This window comes from Camelus bactrianus, chromosome 11 (assembly GCF_048773025.1).
Source record: "Camelus bactrianus isolate YW-2024 breed Bactrian camel chromosome 11, ASM4877302v1, whole genome shotgun sequence".
Lineage (NCBI taxonomy): Eukaryota > Metazoa > Chordata > Mammalia > Artiodactyla > Camelidae > Camelus > Camelus bactrianus.
In genome coordinates, this window is record NC_133549.1 from 33,358,603 (window position 1) to 33,367,287 (window position 8,685).

General features: G+C 42.3%; 1 non-coding gene across 1 annotated transcript; it reads right to left on the bottom strand.

The window, feature by feature from the left end:
* Positions 1-300: 300 nt before the first annotated feature.
* On the bottom strand, positions 301-373 carry TRNAG-ACC (transfer RNA glycine (anticodon ACC)). The gene has a single exon. It is a non-coding gene; the product is annotated as a tRNA-Gly (tRNA).
* Between the last annotated feature and the right edge of the window lie 8,312 nt (positions 374-8,685).

Genomic DNA, 8,685 nt, shown 5'->3' on the forward strand with positions numbered 1-8,685 from the left:
TTCTCTCTTGCCCCTTCCCGGATAACGACTTCCTGGAGAGGACCAGGTCATTCACTGCAGCAAGCAGAGGACCAGGTCATTCACTGCAGCAAGCACAAGAATCCATCTCTCTAAATAACGCTCCTTCTAATCTTTCCCTCTCATGCTGCACTATGGGGATATGCCAGGAGCGGGTAGAAATTTAGGAGAACAATGGGGATGTTCAGCTGAGAGAGTGACTTTCTTTCTTTCTTTTTTTTTTTTTAATAATTTATTTATTTGGAGGGGGTAGTAAATTGGTTTATTTATTTATTTTTTTAATGGAGGTACTGGGGATTGAACCCAGGACCTCATGCATGGTAGGCATACACTCTACCACTGAGCTATACCCTCCCCCTGAGAGTGACTTTCAATGTCACATGATGAACCAGTTTACCAGTGGGCCCTCAGTTAATACAAATATAATTTCTTACATTTGCCAACTCTCCATCTTAAGTTACCCTGGAACCCCCAAAGGACTGCAATTATTTAAAAAGTTGGGTCATATATAACAGATACCTCTGTGGTTAAAAACTAAAAGCTACCAGACATAGGTGAGAGTTTTACAATCATTTCTCCTTTACCTATAAATAAATTTTTACTAGTATAGGAAATTACCTTGAAATGCTGGAGCTTGCATTAAAATAAGATCAATGACTGAAGGGCAGCAGGTCAAAGAGAAGAAAGGACCAGTCCTGATCTTGCCAGCAATTGTTTCCCAGAGGTACAACTGACCTCCTGTAAGAGACACCCCTGCCCTTAGAGCCAGACAGTATTATGCTCTGGACGCTCGAATCGCTGTCTCACACACGCTGAGAGCCTGCCCCTACTGGCCTCTAGGGCCGTAATCCACAACCTTCTAACAGAGATGACTGTGGGAGGTTTTATGAAATGAAAAAAAACCCCATACCCAAGGATAGATGTGCGGATGTGGGTTGGAGAATGAAGGAGAGATGGCAATTTCACTTCAATGCTTCAGTTTAATAAAGAGATGAGTTTTCTCCTTGTGCACTAATCTGTCTTCATTCCCAGCACAGAATCGGCTGCAGACTTTTTAAGTTGCCAACAGGGACAGGAACTAAAGTGGAACATGAACCAGAAAGTAGAATGAATGTACTCATTTGCTAAATCCCACGGTGAATCCAAATATTAACTTTCTAATTGAATTGAAAGGTTTTTAAAACCAGTGAACCAGCTCAAACTGGAACTGAACGTATATATTTTCTGAAACTACTAAATGGGGGAAAAAAAGCTGCTAAAGGGAAAAGAAACAAAAATAAAACAAAATAATAAAAAACAGAGGTATGGTAACTACCCAAAAAAAATAAAAACATCTGTCCACACAAAGACTTTTCAGACAACTATTCATAGCAGCATAATTCAGAATAGCCAAAGACTGGAAACAAATCAAATGTCCACCAAATGGTGAAAGAAAATGCAGTATATTAACACAATGGCATATTTTACAGCAATGAAGAGAAATGAACGCTGACACATGCTATACCATGTATGAACCTCAAAAACATACTAAATGTAAGAAGCTAGACACAAAAGACCACATATTGCTTGGTTCCACTTATACAAATGGCCAAAAAAGGCAAATCCACAAAGAGAAGTTAGAATTGTGGTTGCCTAGGGCTGGAGGTAGGAACAAATGGATAAAGGGTGATGGAAAAGTTCTAGAATTGCATTGTGGTGGAGTTTGCATAACTCCACAAATTTACCAAAAATCAATTAATTATATCCAGAATTATATTTAATTCAAAACAATACATACACCTCAATGTCCATAGCAGCCCTATTTACAATAGCCAAGATGTGGAAACAACCTAAATGTCCATCAGCAGATGACTGGATAAAGAAGTTGTGGTATATTTATACAATGGAATACTACTCAGCCATAAAAAATAATAAAATAATGTCATTTGCTGTAACATGGATGGACCTGGAGACGTCATTTTAAGTGAAGTAACCCAGAAAGAGAAAGAAAAATACCATATGATGTCACTTCTATGTGGAATCTAAAAGAAAGGACAAATGAACTTATTTACAAAACAGAGACAGACTCACAGACATAGAAAACAAACTTATGGTTACCAGTGGGCGAAGGGGTTGGGAAGGGATAAATTGGGAGTTTGATATTTGCAGATACTGACTAATATATAGACAATAGATAAACAACAAGTTCATACTGTATAGCACAGGGAATTATATTCAATATCTTGTGATAATCTGTAGTGAAAAAGAATATGAAAATGAATATATGTATGTTCATGTATGACTGAAGCATTATGATGTACACCAGAAACTGATACAATGTTGTAAACTGACTGTACTTCAATAAAAATATATATACAAGAAAAAAAATCAATTAATTATTCCCTTTTAAAAAGTCTCAGAACCAATGGATATTGTTTCAAATTGCTGATTCCTGCATCTGTTTGCAAACAACATGTATCTAGAAATGCCTTGATCCAGGGTGCCTGCCTAGCAATTCCATGACTATCCGGCTATAGTAAAGACATGTTGGAGAAACAGGTTACAATGGGTTTCTCAGTGGTCATGTCTTCTTTATCAAAAACCAACTCACAAAAATTCTGTCACTAACTCCACCCAATCATTTACCATCCATCCATTCATTTATTCAACAACAAATTTACCTCTTGCCTCCTGTATTTTCAAATGCCACTTCACATTGCTAAAACAACGCGTAATGATACCTCTACATATCTGGCTTCTACGGGAAACACAAAGGTGAGTGAGATCATGCCCAGACCTCAAGGAAATGATAAACCACCAAGGATGCAAGATTGTCTACTGACCCTGACTCAAGGCACAATGAGGGAAAGAGCTTAATAAAGGTAGAAGAGAGTTTCTAGAGGAAATTAGAGGAGGAACACATCTGACTTAAAGATCTGAGCAGAACCCAGCCAGGCAGGACATGGGCCGCGGTCAGGAGCGAGAAAGCCAGCGGGGGCAGATGCAAGATCACAAGGGAGTTCGCACATCCTCCCACCTGGACCACTGCACTCGGGAGCTTCCTCTGCACCCCTCCCCTTCGTTCTTCACCTGAAGTCTGAGAGACCTGTCAAGATATGAATCTAATCACTCATGCCTGTTTAAGACCTTTCAGTAATTTCCTATCTCTTGGAGGATTTTAGACCAGGCCACGGGAGCCCAGGTCATATCAAGTACCCCTGATGTCAGTGTGTGCTGAACCCCCTAGCTCAGCCACAGCCCTTCTTTTTCAGCCACTCCTTCACGACCTTGAGCCTGGGGCCATTGAGTACAAGAATAAAGCTCTTTGACCTTAATAAACCCCAAAAGCATCACAAACAGTGCAAGCATTAATGTCTAGGAATCAGCCTCCGTGCTTTCTGTTTAGAGGCCAAAAAACAAAACCTGTTGGGCAATAAGATCTCAATGAATTCATTCTAATTTGTGTTCTAATTTGGTGGGGGTTGGGGGAGGGTAAGGGAGAGTGCCACATTTGAGAAAGATTTCTAACCAAAATGGCAAAATCATTTTAAGTCCTGGTGTTTTAAAGAGTATGTGCCCACTTGGAAAAATAGGGCTCAATGACACTAATTCCCCGAGGCTTCCATACTCATCACATCTTCCTCTGAGGCTACTTGTTTGTATTCATAAGCCTCCCCACGAGCCTCCCCCCTCCCTGCTGCCCACATCCTGAATCTTGCTGAGCTGAGCAGCTCTTTCAGCCCAGGCGGAAGAGCCTTGATTCAGGTGGAAAACGAATTGTAAGAACAGATGTTCTTGAAATCAAATATCTGGTTCCATGCAAATATTGTCAGAAATAGACAATGAGAGAACCACAGAGGAAGTGCAGTCCACACATAAACCTTGTTTCTAAAACAAATTTCTAAGCCACCCACAAGCCTGAAGTGAGCCTCCAGGAGTGTGATTCAGAGGCAGCCTGAGATGTAAGCAAAATACTCAACTGCCTAAATCACACTTGTTTTAGGGATACCAAGAAGTTCTCCCTACTCTCAAATAGCTAGAATATCCTAGGGCCGAAGCACTAGAAATTTCACAGTTAGAAATTCACTCCTTTGGATTTATTTTCTCTCGTCCACTTTTAAAAGATGGGGGAGGGATTTGTCATTCATTTAGATGAAACTATAAACTGAAATCACACAAAGTGTGAGATAATGCATAATAATATTTTATGTTGATACAGCTTGTTAGAGCTTCCGAATTTCCAGGGAAGTAGGTAGAATAAGCACATTTTATCCAAATGTGTACAGGTAAGGAAACTGAAGTTCAAAGAGGCATTAGGACTTGCTCAAAGACATGACACAACAATTGCAGAGATAGAGCTGAAGCAGGTCTCCTGAGTCCCTAGCACATTGTTTCGCAGAGGTAGCGGCAATGGCAGTGTCAAAGAGGGCGTGGGGTAGGGAAAGGGTCTTCAACTCACCAAATAATGTCCATCGACACTTCTTTGATCCACATAAAGGTTTTCTTAATTGTTGATGAAGTGCATTGCATGCTGCCACATCCAGACTCACACACACCCACCTCCAGCCCTTCCAAGAAGATAACATCTGCAAAGCCCCTTCTCTGTGGAGCGGGTGCACTGAGGGATCAGGTCTGCAGGGTGCAGTGGAGAGGAGGGCCCAGCGAGGGAAAGGAGAAGGAGCGGATGCAAGCTGTGCACCATGTAGACGTCTCCAGGACTTGGCACACTGTGTTTCTTCTGTGCCAGGTTCACGTGCCTTGTGTGAATGCTCACAATCCCCCTGTGCATAAGGATTATTGAATCCCCATATTAAGAGGGAGAAACTGAGACTCAGATAGAATTGACTTGCCCAAGACTACGTGTGAGCAATATTTGAACCCAAGCCTTGGGCTTTCCATAGTAGGTCTCAGAAAAATCTTTTTGTTCCAAGAGACCAAGAGGATGCTCTATCCCACATCTTCTCAGCACAAGTCAAGTCTATTATAAAAATTGTAAAAGAAAAATGGAAGATAAAAGGATTGTGTGCGCAGGTTGAGTGTAGCTCCACACTTGATTCATTTCTTCAAAGCTACAACAGCCACCAAAGCCACTTGGTCACATATCAGCACCCACAATCTCCGCAGTTGGAAATATGCAATTTCTTGCATCCACTGGGAGCAGGAAGCACGCTCATGAACCCAGGAGATACCCACAGAATGCATGCCCACCCTTTCTTGCCATTTGCATATAATATCTCAATGCCCCATGAGCAGGGAATCCCGGGTGACCCAAGACACTTGGGAGTTTAGCAAGATTCTGAGCGACAATGAAGTGAACACATTATACCTAAGATAGAATGAGAAGGAGCCCTGACAGCCCTGAGAGGTCACACTTTCCATTTGAAGAGGAGAACTTACTTTGAACAGAAAAAGGGTAGTGGTGGTCCAAGAAACCAAGGAACCTTCTCACAGCCTTTCTCACTCATGTATTAGTGAACCACTCACACCAACACCAGTCCATTGTACTCCCCGGACTGCACAGGCAAGTATCAAGCTCTCCAAGTGGCCCTTCTGAAGCCTCTCTCTTTGACTTTGGTGAATGGGAAAAGCACTCAACACAGAACCCCTCCAAAGAAATCATCCTCAGAAATGCTCAAGAATCCCTCTCTTCAATGTAAGTGAAATTTACACACAAAAATATTGATACGCAAATATTTATGGCCAATATTTACCAACAAAATCTGGAAACAACCCAAATATCTTCAACAGGTAAATGGAAAAACAAACATTATTACTTCCTTACCAATGGACTACTTACTACTTAGCAGTAAAAAGGAATGAACTGCCGATACAGACAACACAGATGATCTCAGATGTATTATACCAAGTGAAAACAGCCACACTCAAAAAAACTGTATGGAAATCTTCCGAGATGGACTCCATCTGCAGAAACAGAGGCTCAGAGAGATTAAACACTCTTCAGAGAGGTCAGGGCTCAACCTCTGAGGGGCCCAGCTGAGAGCTAACAGCTGGTAGGGAAAGGCAATATGCAAAAATTAGGGGCAGACTCAGGTAAAACCAGGCTTTTTCTCTTCCACCCTGGGCAATCCCAGAGCCAAATCAGGTTAATAAAGCAGGCAGCAGTTCACAACAGCTGCTCAGCACAGTTCTCTGCTGCTGTCTTTGCTGCTCAACGCGTATCGATCCTGCTGACAAAGCCAGAGCTAGAATTATGCCTTGACCGTGAACTGCAACTTATCATGGTCAGTAACTAATTCCCAGAAAATATGCTGAGCAAATAGATTTCATTTTCCATCTCAGGGTGACTGAAGCTATTTTTATTTGGGGCGATTTGAATTCAAAGGCAGCCATAGAAAACGAAGAAAGAAAAAGAGACCCTAATTACAATCCATTTTTTTAAATGTATCAGAAATTATGAGAAGTCATTCACCCATTTTGGCTAAAATAAGGCTAAGCCAGACCTTGGCTGCAGCCCCAGGTCCAATATACCTGCTGTCCTCAATCTGTTTTTTTTTTTAAAAATCTCCTTTCAAAAGAAAACTTTGTTCTTGGCATCATTAGAGTGTGCTAGTCCCTTGACCTGGCCTCTGCCCAGCACTTTCCAAGCACTAGGCCATCAAATGGAAATTGGCACTAGCTGTGTGTGTTTTTTTTTTTGAGCTGCTACACAGTCAATCCAGGACAGTTTATATCAAGCATCTTCTGTGGGTTGGTGTTGAGCTGGTTGCAATGGGGGATGCAAGCCTTCAAGAAACTTATCTACTTATTGGCTCATGCATGGAACATCTTTCTCCAAAGAGAAAATAAAGAAAGATAATATAAACCCAAGTGCTGAAATTTCACAAAGGTAAGAATATTGAGTTTAAAACCAATGGTTCTCAAGCTTTATTTTGTATTTCAGAACCTCTCAGGGTGCTGGTTGAAAATTTAACCTCTTTGAGTCCCACTTACAGAAGTTCTGTATCTGTAAGTCTGGAGTGGACCTCACGAATCTGTGTGTTTAACAAGCCTCCCATAGCTCCAGTAATTCTGGTGCTAATGGTCCCAGGCTGCACACTGTGGCTCTCCACTAACCAGTGCTTCTGCAGGTGAGAGGACCACTGCCAAGAGTGATCAGGAAAGGTCATGCAAAGAGGCCGAGCATCATTAGGGTAAGTAGAAGTGTTTCTCTTACGAAACCAAATAAAACAAAACAGAGGACCTGACAAAAAGCAAGCAAGTCAACACCCCCTCCTTTCTCATTTCCATCAGTTTCAAACATCCAGATCTCCGGTCCCATCGCTTTGATGAAGACATCCTGTGATATGGGAAAGGTCGGTCTCTGGGCCTGCGGCTCAGAAAATATTTGCACTAGCAACATGGTGGCCAAGACAGAGGCCAAGTAGGAGCCGCAGAGGGAGGTCTGCGGTCTGCAGATGCCACTGTTGGTTTGCTGCTGGAGGGAGCTCCCCATGGGTTTTGGCTTTGAGTAAGGGAAGTCCCCAAGAGGCCCATGTTATTGTGGGAACCGCTGTGGAAGTTCTCCACAGGCTCTGGGAGAGGCAAAGAAGGTTAGAGGGATACAGAAATGGCCCCGGGGATGCTGGCAGCCATCTTGTAAGCTTTGATCTGCTCAGAGGGTCTCACTGCTCCTTTTCTGGCCTTGAGGTTTCCCTGGTGACTGACCCATGAGAACTGGCAGGAAAATGGTTTCTCTGTAAAAGTTGCCCCAATGGATCTCCACACAAAGGGAAGAAGGGAGAAACCAAGGCAAAAATTTGCGTGATAGTTGAAACTAAAAGAAGAGTGGTAACCTGATAGTTTCTATTCCGGCAAAAGAAATTTGCACACATGTGGTTTCACTTATGAATATTTCTGCGGCATTTTGGTTTCAGGCTATGTGAATTGCCAGTCAAAAATGAGTAATAATGATATGAATATAATGCTTAACGCAATGTCTGTCATCAAGTGAGCCTCCCATGAATCAGTGGGTCTCAACCTTGGCTGTACTTGGGAATTACCTGGGAGCTTTAAAAGCCCTGATGCCTGGATACCACCTCCAGAGAATATGATCTAATCAACCGGCTGGGTGGGGGGAGTAGCTGGGTATCACGAAAAATGTCATTATCTCATTCAGTTCATACAACCTTGCAAGGTCAGTGACCTAAGCTCTATTTTACAGGAGAAAAACTAGTATCTTCGTGTTAAGAGATTCATCCAAAGTTATTCACTTACCACGTGAGTAACATAAAAATGACTCAAATCTGAGTCTGTCAGACCCCCCCCCAAACATGTATCCAGTATGGAGATAATTAGATATTGATCCGCTATGGCGTTATCTAAACATTGCTGTTGAAGATGTTTAGAAAAGGGGAGGCTTAGGGTTTTGGAAAAGCAACGGCAAAGAAAATACAGCAAGTGTAGAGGTTTTTGGCAGTACAGCCTTGAGAGAAGTGAACTAGGGTAGGGAGAGTGAAGCCAGGCCCCAGATCGCCGCAGCAGCAGCCTCATGAGGGAAGGGGAACAGTAAGGGTCTTCCGATGAAGCTATGAATTCCATCTACTAAATAGCTCTTGAATTTCTTTGGTTTTTCCCATCTCCACTGCTGCCACCCAGAGAAATGTAGCTGAGGCAAATAACCAAGGCTTCATGTCTCAGGAATCCGTGTCATTCTGTCACTTATGGGACAAAAAAGTCCAAAAAGGGACC